At 36.5% G+C, this 16395-nt stretch overlaps 1 long non-coding RNA gene across 1 annotated transcript; it reads left to right on the top strand.

Moving 5' to 3' along the window:
* Positions 1-10017: 10017 nt before the first annotated feature.
* LOC130234304 (uncharacterized) lies at positions 10018-14981 on the top strand. Its single transcript, XR_008838289.1, has 3 exons — positions 10018-10370; positions 12776-12955; positions 14857-14981. It is a non-coding gene; the product is annotated as an uncharacterized LOC130234304 (long non-coding RNA).
* Positions 14982-16395: the final 1414 nt, after the last annotated feature.

Raw genomic sequence — 16395 nt, forward strand, 5'->3', positions numbered from 1 at the left:
GTAGAAAGTGAATAAATAATGACAAGAGTTTTCATTTTGGGTGAACTATCCCTTTAACTGCATGCAGCTGAGTGAAACGTCTCTCACGTGTTTGGAGAAACCACCCTGCGGTGCTGAAGGCTGAAAGCGAGAAGGGATTCTCTGTAGAGCTGATGCTCATATCTGCGCTCTTGATGTGTGTGTGAGTGTGTGTGTGTTATGGTTGTGCTGAAGCCCTGCTGTGATGTGTCATTAGCAGCGGAGAGCCGATGGCCACTTGCCCAGGACTTCAGCTCTAGATCTTCAATAAGCAAGACGTGCGAGTATGACCAATTATTTATTTGATCAAGTGTTCAGAGTTTTACAGTTGCACTCACTGAGGAAAGGATGCTTACGTTTTGGGAAGAAAATACGCTCGTCTTTTATTGTGATTTTGTATTTTTTTTGTACTAGCATCAATAAAATGCCTTTTTGGGGGGTATGATTCTTTGGATCAGTGGCGACATGCTGTGTCAAACAGTGCTGCTGTGCAGTGTGTGTATGCGTGTTTGCGGCAACTGTGAAGTGTTTGCATTAACATCCGTGAACTAATCTCCTGGCTCCTATTAGAGCTACAGATGCCTGAGTTTGACAACAACTGGATAAACCGCCAACTAACCGGTCCAGATATGGATGACAGGAGGAGATCACACAAAGGGAAATAAAATTGAGAACAAAAGGGAAATCACATTGACAATATAGAATGACAAAAATTGCTCCTAATCCATACTGGAGGTTTTATTGTGTTTCAGAAAAACAATCAGGGCAATACGCCCTAAATCACATGCTACATGACCATTCACGCTGACGCCTATATTTTGCCAGCAATTATACTTGCTGTCTACCAGTTGCATAGTAGTCATATGAAAGGAGCTTGACGAATCAATTTCTATCAAAATAAAACTGCACTGTTTTCAAAATGCTGTTTTCACGTGTCGACGATACTGGAGTAATGTTGATGTCAGACATAACCATAGCTAAGCAGGGCTGAGCTTGGCCAGTACCTGAATGGGAACCACATGAGAAAACTAGGTTTGCTGTTGGAAGTGGTGTTAGTAGCTATGTTCCATACAAAAATGCGAATGAACTTTATGCGCAAAACTGGATTATCGCTTTTAAAGACATGCAAATAAAGCAGTCAAAGCAAAGAAAATCGTCACTTCCTGATTATCTGGCGCCAAATATCAACAGTAAAAACTGAATTTGCTGCAGTACGAGAAGCTGCGTCAATCTTTTCTTCATCTAATAAATGACTTGCGCCTCAGAAGGCAATCCTGACCCGCAGTGAATGTGCGGTGGCGTTTGAAGGTGTCAGAAGCGGAGCACAGACGCTCTTGATTCTGGAGGTAATTAATAATATATAACACTAATACTGAAATGGTAAGGCTTTTTAGAATGACCAAAACAACATCTTATATGTTTTACCAATGTGCTTAGCCTGCCGGTTTGTCCATTCACACACATTTTTATCATCACATGACCTTTTTTTAATGCCATACTGGAATTTGTGCGGTAAAAGTGTTTCTATCGTAGTTTATGCACATCTTTTCCTATTGGATGAAAAGTTTATCCTACTTAGTTATGCGCAGTTTTGTATGTGCGTTTTCAAAATGTGTGCGCATCATGGAGTTTCCATCAACTGATTTTTTTATCCGCATGTGCATATGTAATGCGCATTAAAATAGGTGGATGGAAACATAGCTAGTGAGGCACAGGGGGCGCTCAACCTTTGGTCTACATGAGTCCTAATGCCCCCGAACAGAAGATTTCTATACAGTTTGGCAACCTTTTCTGTTGTATTTTTAAAAAATAGCTTTTTTTATGTAACTCGTCTTACATGTCTTATGTTTATGTCTTTTTTTCTTGATTTTGAATGATAAAAACTCCTCCAAGAGTGTATTAGAAAAAGAAATTGTCGGATATCTTACATTTAACAGTAAAGGCTTACTCAGGTGTCATTTGTTAGTTTATTTTATTATTATTATTATTATTATTTTTATTTATTTATATTTGTTATTGTTTTTTTTTACTTTATTTTCTCTGAATATGGTTCTGAGAGTAAGGAATGTGTTTAATTAACATCCAATATTTTTTCTTTAATATTGTGAAATGTATTCAAGTTTTTCTTTCCCTCACTTGTAATAACTCTCTGATTGAGAATTGCCAAAAAAAGTTAGTTAAACAAAAAAAGAGTTAAACAAAAAATCCCATGGCACTTCTTGTAAGGATTATGGGTGTAACCCCTGTTGTGTATGGCCATACACAATAAATGCGCCATATAAATACATATTACATAACAAAATGTATGCATTTTAAAACAAACGCACTAGTGTAAATGGCACCTCAGTTGAGATTATTCCTTCCTCTTTACTTTAGTTATAGCACAAAATAAACATTAAAGGAATATCCTTTGAGCAATTTTATGTATATATTTCCCTCACTGTATCAATAAGCTTAATTGTTGTGTACCTTTACACACCTGTTAAGCAGCACAACTGTTTTCAGCATTGAAGAAATCAAAGAAAAAATTATAATGTAAAATATATTAAGATAGAAAACGACTGCCTAAACCTGTAATAATATTTCACAATATACAGTTGAAGTCAGAATTATTAGCCCCCCTTTGAATTTTTTTTTAAATAATATTATTTTATTTTATTTGTAAATATTTCCCAAATGATGTTTAACAGTGCAAGGAAATTTTCACAGTATGTCTGATATTGTTTTTGTCTTATTTGTTTTTATTTCGGCTAGAATAAAAGCTGTTTTTAATTTTTTATGAACCATTTTAAGGTCAAAATTATCAGCCCCTTTAAGCAATTCATTTCGATAGTCTACAGAACAACCATCATTATACAATAACTTGCCTAATTACCCTAACCTGCCTAGTTAACCTAATTAACCTAGTTAAGCCTTTAAATGTCACTTTAAGCTGTATAGAAGTGTCAAGTCAAATATTATTTACTTTTCATCATGACAAAGATAAAATAAATGAGTTATTAGAAATGAGTTATTAAAACTATTATGTTTACAAATGTGTTGAAAAAATCTTCTCTCCGTTTAAACAGAAATTGCGGGAAAAAATACACAGGGGGGCTAATAGTTCTGACTTCAAGTGTATATTTTACAGTAATGGGTTTAGGCTGGAAGAGCATCCGCTGCCTAAAAACATATGCCAGAGTAGTTTTATTTATTTACAGAGTGGCGATATTGCAAAAAAAAAAAATATATATATATATATATATATATATCACGATGTCATGCTTCATATCATTCGATATCGATAATTATTGAATATTTTTTTAACAATCCATTTAGTAATATTAGGATTTTTTAACCACTTTATTTTAATTTACATCATTACTAAGGCAAATAGTTTTAATAGTCAAAAAATATATTCAAACTAAATATCTGATCTCTTCATAATAAAATAAATAAAATAGTGTTAAAGAGACTCTTAAACTTGCTAAATAAAATGTTCCTAAGTGTGTGCAATGGTAAAGCGTAAATACTGAACAATCAAAGCAAACTTTAAGGTGTGAATGATAATGATGCAGTAAACCTCAAACTCTGTCAACAACACGAATTATGATAATCAAATCTGAGCTTTCAAGTAAAGGAACCAGCCATTATTATTCAAATACATACTGAACATTACAAATTGTAAAGTTGAATGACTACATTACCCCTATGCTAAAAAATATGTCAGATGGAGAGCTGGCTGGGATGCAAAAGAAAAGAAACCAAAAGCCACTCTGGCAACATCCTTACATCCTTTTTTTATTTACAATCTCCTCACCGCTGCTATATGGCACTCAATTTCGCATTGTTATTCTGACTTGAAGTGACATGCGCGTACACGTGGATTCCTTGACGTTGTGCTCGTGCTTCCCTGGGATGTTGTAAATAGGTGACCATCAACCATTTTCTCAGAGGGTGACAAAGAGACAATCATTGGTGCAGCTCTGATGCAAGTTCATGGAGAAAAATAAAACATTGGGCAAGTTGTGCGCCTCCATTGGAAATGACAGACTTTCACCCTAAGCTTATTGCCAGTGCTTCCAAGGCACAATCTCAGCAGCCACATTTTAATAAATCTATAGCGCTTCATACCGAAACTACTTACCAAATTTTTTTAATCAATATTGACAATGATCACCCAGCCGTAGTTGGCAGCTCATTCCGCTGTGGCAATCCCCCGATAAATCAATGGACTAAGCCTAAGGAAAATGAATGATACATTGCCTATTCTCTGAACAAGATAATATTTAATCTTATAATAATAAGTAATAACATTAAATTCTCTTCTCTCTCTCTCTCTCTCTCTGTTTATGTGTGTGTTGGGAGTAAGTGAAAATGTAACAGAGTTTCATGCAAAAGTTTGTAATTTCTTATTTTTTTCATCTCATGCAGCTGAAGTTCTGCAGGCATTAAAGTAAAAGGAGAGCAACCAAATATTAAGACATTCTGATAAAGTTTCAATTTCGCTTTTGAATTTCATGCAACTTTCCCCATCAAATGGTTATGCTGATAATATAAATTGTAATGAAAATTAGAAGAAAAAAGGCACACAAGTAGATCCACTTTCAATTACTCCTCAAAGTTTGGGACCCCCCTTTGTGTGTACGTGCCTAAGCGCAATAAATCTTGAGTTCATTTCAGGCTTCTGGGCACAGAATTTATATGTTTTGTGTATTAATATTTCCCCCCGAGAAACCATATTGACTGAACAAACATATATATCATATCCTTATTACTCATAATTATAAAGTAACGTAAGCAAAGTTAAACACACAATGAGTTCAGAATTACAGTGGGGCTGTTTTTGTCTTAAACTGAGTGCATGCAGTATGTGATATTGATTCCAAGCAATGTTTATATGTGATATTTATCCAAGATTTCATTGAATATGTTAATATTTTAGACATAGTATTGTCTGTATTTCCCTATTTTGCCAACTGCCTCAAATCAACATACAGCTGTTTTATTGAACCAGTGATTCATTGAATTGTTCTTATAAAAAGAGCCATTTGCTTCAGTTCTGAATGAATCAGCCACCAGCAAGACTAAATGACTTAAAGGGTTAGTTCACCAAATATTTTAATTATGTCAATAATTCCTCACCACTATGTTGTTCCAAACCTTGTTTGATCTTCGGTATACACATTAGGATATTTTAGATGAAATCTGAGAGCTCCCTAACTCTCCGTAGACAGCAATGATCTTAACACAGTTAAAACAGACTATATGCATTCAATGGCATATGGAATATTATGAAGCTACGAGAATACTTTTGTGCAAAGATAGCAACAAATAATAGTTTCTTATTCTTAGTGTCAGTATATGGCATGTTCATGAGGGGTGTGCACTGATGTATATATCAGACACTTCCTGTGTTCGATAAAAAGCTCAGGTGTATCTGAGGTATATGTCAGCAGCGTGATCAAGTGTACTAGCATCTCACCCTATACTGACACTGAGAAGAAACTGTTGAATAATGTAATTATTTTTGTGTAATGTGCACCCAAAAGTATTGTCGTAATTTTAATAAAATTGGTCAGGACCATTACTGTCTATGGAGGATAGGAGATTTCTCAGATTTCATCTATAATAACTTAATTTGCATTTTGAAGATTAACAAAGGTCTCAGTGGTTTTGGAATGACTTGAAGGTGAGTAGTTATAACTGAATTGTATTTTTTGGGTGAACAAACCCTGTAATGACTTAGGGCGTACTCACACTATGTACAGTTTCCTTGAACCGGGCCAAAGATTTCTTCAGTTATATTGTCTTAGTCGTTTGGGATGCAGTGACACACAGTCAAATATTTCGCTGAAAAAAAACAGTTTGACAAACAGAACGACAGTTCGCGTTCATTGAACAGTAAGAATGAGTAATTAATCCATGTAAACAGTGCCTTAAAAGTCACGTCTCGCTTTCAGTTTCGGGCTTAGGCGCGTTTTGCACTCACACATAAGCGTACCAAATGAACCGCGCAACTGAGCCCAATTCAGCGCACTCACACTTCTCAAACGATCCAGAAAACGGGCCTGGGCACGGTTCGGATAGCATAGTGTGAGTAGGCCCTTACTCATTAAGGTTTTTTCTACCTACTGGCAGTTTTAGCTATAAATAAAGGGAATGCTCACCAAAATGTTTGTTATTATGTATTTAGCCTAATGTTGTTACAAACCTGCTCGACTTTATTTTATAGAGCAGAACAGAAATATTGAAGAATGTTGGTATCCAAATAATCTAACAATAAATAGAAATGATTTTCAAATATCCTTCACTGAAAACACGTTTTTTGAAGCAGTTATGTTTATTTTGTCATAAGACACCTTGTACTGGATGTTTGGAGTGTGAGTCTGTGCACTTTATCAAATATATGTGAAATTCAGTTTACCTTAAAACCCATTATAAAAACCCATAGGAGAATCTTGAGGAAACCAGTGGTGAAATAGACTTCCAGATTTTATAATCACAGCGGCAGCACTTGTGAAGTGCCTTACTATGTACACATCATCTTGACAAATTAACCTACAAACCTACTTTAATGTTGATGTGAAGATTTTTAACATCAAACACTTCAGCTTTAAAAAAAAAAAAATAAATCTGCCTGCTTTCTTGTTGTTTGCTTTTAATCTTATGAAAATGTAGTTTGTCAGTGGAACAAATGCATCGGCATTTACTTAATTAGTGAGCTTGTAATGAACTTAATGGTTTAAAATGATTGAACAGCAAACAAGCTCATCAGACACACAGCAACCCATCAAAACTGAGGTTTGGGCAATTATAACAACTAGAAGATCAATCAGCCATATTTTTTTTTCTTTTCTTCAACAACAGCTGCTGTTAAGGGCAGCTCAACCGCCAAGGACAGTACAAACGTTCTTCAAACCGTGTCCCCTGAGCTGGGGACCCCTCAGGCAGGGTGAAGAGCTCACACACAAAGACCTTCATTTTTAATACAGTCAAACTCTCGAATCCCCGGCAGGCAAAATGACATCAGCATCTCCAAAGCTCCTGTGGGCACACGACTGCCACTGGCACCTTAAAGCAAGACACTGCAGGCAAAGAGGGGCAAAATATCTAATGTTTATCACCATACTTCCAGAGCTGATTGATTACATAAAGAAATGCAAGGGTTTTTTTGCATTTCAAGTTTTCTAAAATGTTATTTATTCCCTGCAGGTAAATAAGTGCAATAATAAAATTCCTAAAAATATTTATCGCCACACTTCCCCAGTTGATTGCTTAATTGTTTTTGCATTTCACGTTTTCTAAAATGTTATTTATTCCCTACAGGTGAATGAGGGCTAAAAAAATGCTAAAAATATTTAGAACTATACTTCCCTAGTTGATTGCTTAAGGTTTTTTGCATTACAAGTTTCCAAGTTGATTCTGGTATTATTTAATTAAATATGCTCTGATTTGAATACATTTCTAATCTGAACATTGGATAAAGTCCAATGAAAATTTTTTCTCATACACTTTAAAAAAAGATTAGTTTATTAAAATATTAAGTAAACCTATTGCCTTAAAAGCAATAAGTTGACTTAAAACGTGAGTAAACCCACTGTATCGTGGAACTGTTTAGTTGGCTTAACTTATTTTTTTGTAATCATGCACAGTTAATTTACTTAATTTTAATGTAGTGGTTTTACTCCCTTTTTGTTAAGTAAAGCCAACTGATCACTCTAAAAGCAACGGGTTTACTCCCTTGTTAAAGTAAAGTCAACTTTACACTTTTTACAGCGTTTACAGTACAATTACAGTAGATGTTTTTACAGATGGGAATTTCGGTCTTTTAAAAAATGTATAATATAAATATGGCTCAGTGCAAAACAAAAACACATTTTTGAGAAAAATGCCTTCAAAAGTACACAATATATTCGAATCTGGGCAAGGCAGGTGTATTTATATAGTGCATTTCATACACAATGATAATTCAAAGTGCTTTACATAAACAAGAATAAAAGAAACAAAATACAAGTATAATAAATTTAAAAAACAACAAATAAAACATATTATTAAACAAATTAAAATGTGTCAAAACTAGTTTTGAAGGAATAAAAAAGAAAAGAAAGACATAAAATCGTGCGCTCTATGAAATATAGTGCAACACAAACTGATAAAGCTATAATAGAAACAATATAAAGGTGCTGTATGTAAGTTTTGGACTCTTCTAAAGCACAAAATACTGTAATTGTTTGCAGATATTTAAGAAACATACTAAGTGAACATACTTGTTTCTTGTATCTAAAAACAATGCCGAAGTCAGATATTTTGCTTTGAAAATGTGTGCATCACGTGCTGGAATGTTTGTCTTTGTTTGGTCATTTAAGCTGCCCAATGCCAGTTATATTTGACAGTTATATTAGCCAATTATATTTCAGCAGCCCGTATTGCATTGGAGGAAACTGCATATTTCATTCATTCAGTCAGGGAGGCTCTCAAAGTGTGTGTCTGGTGACTGAAATGTGACCTCTGGTGAACAGCAGCAGACTCTGAAATGAGACAACAGATTCAGAGTTCCACATGAGGTGGATATTAATTAGCAAATCATATAAATATTCGAACGTAACATTAGGTGAGCAGGATACATTATACCCTGGTCCTAACAACACGCTACGTGACGAGATTTGCAGTGATAAGAGATTTGGCTGTTTGCAACCAGACGAAACATAACAGAAATTTAAATACAGTCACTCAGAAGCACAGAATAGTGCACTTACTACACTCTAACGAATGGTAAGGCTTATAATCTAATTCAGGGGTGCCCAACTTTTTCTTATGAAGGGCCAAAAGCAACATAATTGAGGGCAGTGGGCCGAAGGTAAATAAACCAAACTGTTTTACAGATCATTAAAGTTGCCATGAGTAATCAATAATATTTAAAAATAACATAAATCATTGCTTTATATTAACTAATGCAGTATTTTTAATAATAAATTTATAACAGTAAAAAAACATAAACAATCCCTTTTATAACAGAATGGAGTTCAATGCCGAATACACGAGTCAAGCTGCACCTGTTTTTGCCTTGATTTGGTCTCTCACTGATGTCTTCGGCTTTCTCTGTCCATAGATTGACAGTATTTACAGTATTTTTGAAAATCTAATTTAGAAACATTTAATTGAAACATTTAATTTAAGTTAGCTTTTTTTATAGCTCAGCAATAAAACAATCAAAAAAAGCTATGTTATATTAGAAATGACGATTGAATGACGAAAAGCATTTGCCCCAAACCCTCCCATAAGTCTCTACTCAGACTGGATGGTGGGCCAAATCAAAGGTTACCAGGGGGCCAACTTTGGCCTGCGGGCCCTAGTTTGGGCATCTCTGATCTAATTAATACACAAATACTGATATGTGTTGGTTTGCATTATTCCACAGTTCTAAGTTCCATTTCAAATGGTTTATTTTATTTCAAGATCTGAGGTGAACTGCTGCTGCTTTCAGTAGTACAGCAATAAATGTCATGTAAAATGGCATTCAAACTCACATACTAGCATTCAACACTGAATAAGCACATGAGGTCTACCTGGGGTGATCATTGTCAGTTTTCGGTTGTTCAGCTGCAAGTAATAGAAGCCATATATAAAGTATAAATTTCAGGTGTTGGTTAGAACAAAACTTCTTTTAATATGGAAAATATTCCCTCTATCACGTGCCGTCGCTTTTATTTAGAACACGGTGTAAATCAGCTTTTAGGCTCGATAGTCAGGCACATTTCTGTTGGTGTCGTCAATCTGGCAACCTGCGCTTGCATGTGTTTTGAAGCAGGTGTGCAATGCCTAGTTCAACAACTGGGTGTCAAACTTACACACTGCACCTTTAAAATGTGATTTGAATGTTTTCTTTACATTGAACTGACAAAAAAAACATGAAAAGCTGCAAACCTCAGAACTGACAGGTACAGATAGATGCTTGAAAAAGAGTGTTTTTGCCTTCAGTCTCTCGCTTTAAGAAAGGGTGAATGGATGAATTTAAAAATGGGTGACATTTGAGTCTCTGAACATCTCTCTTGTGAAGATTTGTGATATGTGTGTGTCTTTCTCGGGGGAAGTGTGGCCTGTCAGGCTCGTCCAGCTATTGTGTCAGTGGATATGAAGCGAAAGTGATAAAGTGTCTTTTGTGTGCCTGTGGTTTTGTGCGGATCTCTCTCTGGCAGTGACCCCTGGCTGGCCTCCCCTGCGCAGATCTGGCAGGTTTACGTGCATTACTTGCAAAGGATGGACCTGAGCTGTTGTGTTGTGGTGCTCTGAGCTGGCATTCGCTGCTTCTGCGCGGCACACAAGCCATTCGCAGGGTCAAGTGCTACACGTCGCATCCCCTCGAGCTCCAGGTACGTGTTTCAGGGTCAAAGGAAACATTCTGATTGGGGTAGCAGGCACTGATCAGGGATTATGTGGCCTTTTTTCCCTATAAATATAGGGAATGATGAAAAATAATCAGATGAAAAGTAAGATGTCTTAAGTTTTTTTACTTTATTGCTCTGAGCATGACTTTAAAGTTCAACTATGTTTTTTTCTTATAGTTTTCTTCTTCAAAAAAAAACTACTATAATCAACATTGCAACTATTTTTATTTTAGATTTAGAGCATGTTTGCCTTAAGTTTTATAAGATTAAATATAAGTTATATAAAATATAATTATATAAAATAAGTAAATAAATAAATGATTGCAGAAAATAGTAGGTTATTAAATCTGACAACAAAACATTAAATTACTAAAACAAAATGCAAAAAGTGCGTGATAGAATCATTGGAGATTTACTGTATATAAAAGGATAGTTCACCCAAAAATCAACATTTTGAGTGAACTATCCTTTTAATTAATATTTTTGATATTTACTCCAAAATCATTGTGAATATACACTCACTGGCCACTTTATTAGGTACACCTTACTAGTTTCGAGTTGGACTCCCTTTTGACTTCAGAACTGCCTTAATTCTTCGTGGCATAGATTCAACAAGGTACTGGAAATATTCCTCAGAGACTTTGGTCCATATTGACATGATAGCATCACACAGTTGCTACAGATTTGTCAGTTGCACATCCATAATGCGAATCTCCCGTTTCACCACATCCCAAAGGTGCTCTATTGGATTGAGATCTGGTGAATGTGGAGACCATTTAAGTACAGTGAACTCATTGTCATGTTCAAGAAACCAGTCTGAGATGATTTGCGCTTTGGCGCGTTATCCTGCTGGAATTAGCCATTAGAAGATGGGTACACTGTGGTCATAAAGAGTTGGACATGGTCAGCAACAATACTCAGGTAGGCCGTGGCGTTGACACAATGCTCAATTGGTACTAATGGGCCCAAAGTGTGCAAAAATTTCCCTCACACCATTACACCACCACCACAATCCTGAAGGCAAGATGGATCTATGCTTTCATGTTGTTAACTCCAAATTTTGACCATTCGTATGTTGCAGCAGACATCGAGACTCATCAGACCAGGCAACGTTTTTTTCCAATCTTCTATTGTCCAGTTTTGGTTAGCCTGTGTGAATTATAGCCTCAATTTCCTGTTCTTATCTGACAGGAGTGGTACCCGGTGTTGTCTTCTGCTGCTGTAGCCCATTTGCCTCAAGGTTTGACATGTTGTGCATTTAGAGATGCTCTTCTGCATACCTCAGCTGTAACAAGTGGTTATTTGAGTTACTGTTGCCTTTCTATCAGCTTGAACCAGTCTGGCCATTCTCCTCTGACCTCTGGCATCAACAAGGCATTTGTGCCCACAGGACTGCCACTCACTGAATATTTTGTCTTTTTCTGACAGTTCTCTTTAAACCCTAGAGGTGGTTGTGCGTGAAAATCCCAGTGGATCAGCAGTTTCTGAAATACTTGTCTGGTACCAACAACCATGTCAAAGTCATGTTCAACCATGTTCAAAGTCACTTTTCAAAATCACATTTCTTCCCCATTCTGATGCTCGGTTTGAACTGCAGTAGATCGTCTTGACCATGTCAACATTCCTAAATGCATTGAGTTGGTGCCATGTGATTGGCTGATTAGAAATTTGTGTTAACGAGCAGTTGTATATATGTAATAAGCTATTTAATATTGTGTTTAGTTTTATTTAGTGTAATTAATATTAATCACAGAAACCCAAGCGATTTTAGCAGCTTATTTTCAGTCCCTCTTTAGCCTATACTGTACATTTGCTGAATATATGTCATCAGCTCCTTGACTAGTTGACTATACTATAATATAATAATATGTATTACTGCATGGCCTAAAAAATATGAACAGCAGCCTGAAATGTACATCCAACAGTGCAGTGATAAAAACAATAAACCCCATTCGGTTGCAGCAGCATCAATAATTTGCTCTATTCCGCAAAACTGCAGCAAAGAAACCTACAAAGCTTTAATGCAAATACACACAGAAAAGGGAAGAAGGAATAATGAAACATGGATTATCCAAGCATCATAAATCTCAAAACGGGTATTTCCTGTTATTGTAAATATGCAAGCTGAGCAAATCCACCAGCTCCCATGTTAACAGTGCACTCTGTGCTCATATAGACCTTACTGTTGGGTTAATTGGTCTCATAGTAATGTTATACATCAGGAGCCAAGAAAAGATGATGAAGCAAACTAGCTCTACATTGTGAGCTTCATGGGTTTTTTTTCTGATGTCCTGCATGTGGAGTTTTTCCCTAAAGATGCTGTCTCTGTTTTCTGTGCTTGATGCCAGGAGCTCAGTGAGTATAAGATCTCCTATGTTTGTGTGATCCAGGTGGATCCAGCTGAAGTTTTCGCTCTGCCGGCTCAGGGAGTTCAGGATATTCGTGTGGGCCTGAGGGCTCTGAGGCCTGGAAGTCGCTTCTTTTACCTCAGTGTTGTTGATGTGGACACGCGGCAGCTTGTGGACTCCTGGCTGCTGTGCATAACATGCCGACAGCCTGTAATCTCCAAGGTGAGGGAGGAAAATGAGTACAACTATACAGTTCAAACCACATTCAGTTTGTCCATGATAAAGTTGGCATATAAACCTGTCAATATACTATGATCTTTAAAGTTGTTAACTACATTTGCTTCTCAGTCTGTAACAGTGTATAAGTAAATAGGTAATTGTTCAAAGGTATGCGGTCAGTGTGAAAGACAACAGTAACAGAAAAAGTAAAAGTAAGGGCTTACATACTATTCTACAGTATTTACTTTATTTTCGTAACATTCTATCTATCTAACAAATTCTGTTTACACTTTATGTGATTATATTTTATTTCAAGCTTTAAATTAGTATTTTTAAAATAAATTTTACTGTGTATGTTCCTGTAATTAAAAAAGCATACAAAAAATACATAGTAAATATATATAAAATACTATTTCTAGTTTAGTTCAAGTTTTAACCCTTGTGTATTGTTCAAATTGACTACCCTTTTATTATGTTAGGAGCTGAATTTGCCCCATTGTTTTTCATTTGTAATGACTTTTTTGATTGCAAGCATTGACCGTATAATTAGGCATTCTTCTGTGTTGCTGGTTATGTCTTGTTGGGAAGAGGTAAAATTTTTACTGCAATCAAAAAATGTTGTTATAATGGAAGTCAATGGGGCAAAAAACAGACACTAACATAACGAAAGGTTAGTATGTATTTGGCCAGATTATTGTTGAGTTTTTGAAAAATTCCAAAGCATTTTCCTAAAATATGTGTCAAAATAGCATTTGTCACCAAAAGTCATTCATTTGCTGAGAAACAGAGAAAGTTATGGCCAAGTCTTAAATCAGTGCAGAGTGGATGAAATCATCCGCAACAGCAGACAAGGGTTGGGTTAGTCTTCTTTTTGTGTTTCTATACATTCAAAACTTTTTTATTTTCATTAATTTCTCGGCTTAGTCCCTTATTTATAAGGTGTCGCCACAGCGAATGAACCGCCAACTTATCCAGCATATGTTTTATGCAGCGAATGCCCTTCCAGCCACAACCCAGTACTGGGAAACACCCTACACACTCACATTCTCACACACATCATACACTTTAGCTCACCAATTTACAACCAATTTAGTTCATCGCAATTTACTTTATAGCGCATGTCTTTGGACTGTGGGGGAACCAGAGACCAGAGGAAACCCATGAGAACATGGGAGAACATGCATGCTCCCAACAGAAACGCCATCTGGCCAGCCGGGACTCGAACCAGTGCCTTCTTGCTGTCAGGTGACAGTGCTCACCACTGAGTCACCGTGCCACCCCTACTTTTGTATTTTATTTTAGTTATGTTTTGGTTAATGAGCCTTAAATAGGAAATATTTTATTTTTCTTTATTTTCCTGAAATTTTTCCTGAAATATAGTACAAGTTTGAAAATCTATTAATCTCCCTCCAATTTAAGCTTTTCCTGGGATACTAACAGTCATTCATTTAACACAATTATGTAGATAAATGTTACCTTTTAAATCCACACATGAAAACTTTTTTTCTAATTACTAGTTGAAAATCGGCCTGTATTATTTATTTATTTTGGTTATTGTTTATTTGTAAATCCATGGATAATTAACAAAATTAAGATGAATCAAACTGACATAATGAAGATAAATATTATTTTGACGCAGGCTGACAGACAAGACTTCAGATCAAACATTGAATAAATAAAAAACTCACCACATGATAGGATGTGATTTACAATCCACAATGTCAGTTATTCTCTGCCTATTTAGGATTTTAGCAAGGGGACGGCTTGCACTGAAAGGGTCTTTAAATTTCAGCTCTGTGACAGAGGATGTGGTGCAAGAAGTCAGTGCTGGTGATTTAAACCTGACATTTTTACTCCAGTTATTTTACAGTGCATCTCTCGCCATGTGCTTTAACCTCCCTCAGGCATTCGAAATCAGCGTTCCTGTAGAAGGAGGGAAGGGCAGCAATAAAAAAATCAGTTTCACAAACCCCTACTCGTCCTCCAGAGTCTTCAATCTGCGCACAGACCGCCCGGACCTGCTACACTTTAAAGAGGAGGCAGTTTCAGGTAAGGCAATCCAACACGCCTCAAACTTTGTTACTGTTTAACAGCGAATGTTTCAAACCAGAGCCCAGAGGAGAAGGATCTTGACACATCTCTGTCTGGGAATCAATCGGCGTCTGTCTTAACTGTCATTCTCAGACACGATACACAGTATGTGAAGTTCTCTGTATATCGGAGAACTCAATTTGTGCCCCTTCTCGCAATGCCTCGTCCCCTGAGGAAACCATAAAGCTGCAGTCCAAATGAGCCTGATTCTCACAGTCAGACAGCGAACGTTCGATATCTCTCACCTTTAGGGCTCAGAATGATGCGTGTAGGTCTTCCATCTCTGCGTTAGACTTCAATTAAAAGCTGTTAATTGATTAGGTGATCAATACACGACCGTTGGCTATTACTCCAGATGGAGACACGGAACATTAGTTAGCCACAGGGACAGACTGTCTGGGATATATTACTGTGGCTTTGGAGGTCACAAAGTAATTTTTCCCGCTCGCCATTTGCGCAGAAAATGGTGTAAAACAGACCAGGGTAAGATGTTAATTTCATCATTCAGTGCCCTCATTGATCGCCGTATGGTTTAGTGAGTTTCACACCCCGTATCTGGGCAATAAATAGCGGAACAATGTGAAATATGCAAGTGACAGTATTGAACACAATGGATTAATGACACATCGGCGTCAAATAAAACCAGAGAAGCTCATAAAGAAAGGAAATGGCCTGTTCCATTTTCTTGCTAGTCAACACGGCTTCAATTATCTTCTCTCGCGCTGGATTTATGGGCTCTATATTTTGAAAAATGTGGCTGGAGATGTTGCTCTTTTTTTTTCTCCTTCAGAAATAACAACTGTGTCATCGTAAAATAGGCGCAGAGCCAAAAGACAACGAGAAATCGATACGTGCGAGCTTTTGAGGAGATTATGAACTAAATCCTCCACTGTGTTCCATATGTCTTAGTCAGCCATTAGAGATAATGTATAAAGACAAAGGGAGAGCAATTTCTCTCATCTTCCTCTAAAAACTGGAGTGCAACCAATTTCTGTAACAACTGAGCTCAGGAATAGCAATGGGAATCGCAGGGGAATTTAACGATTGAAGATTCTAGTTCCACTTAAAGAACCAGTTCAGCCAAAGCACATCATTTACTCGCTTTCATGGCATTCCAAACCTGTACGGTCTTCTTTTTTCTGTGAGAGAATATCCCGGCCACTCTTTTAAATGTAATGAAAGTGAATGAGCACTGTGGCTGTAAAGCTTTAAAATGACAAACATAGTAAGTACTTCACAATGGTGTATTCACAAAAGTTTTTGTTTGACAACAGCTGATTTGGAATACAGTAGTGTAGACCAGTTTTCTACTTCTGTGGTGCTTTGCTATTCTTTCAGTTGACATAGTTGGC

This window comes from Danio aesculapii, chromosome 8 (assembly GCF_903798145.1).
Source record: "Danio aesculapii chromosome 8, fDanAes4.1, whole genome shotgun sequence".
NCBI classification, from domain to species: domain Eukaryota; kingdom Metazoa; phylum Chordata; class Actinopteri; order Cypriniformes; family Danionidae; genus Danio; species Danio aesculapii.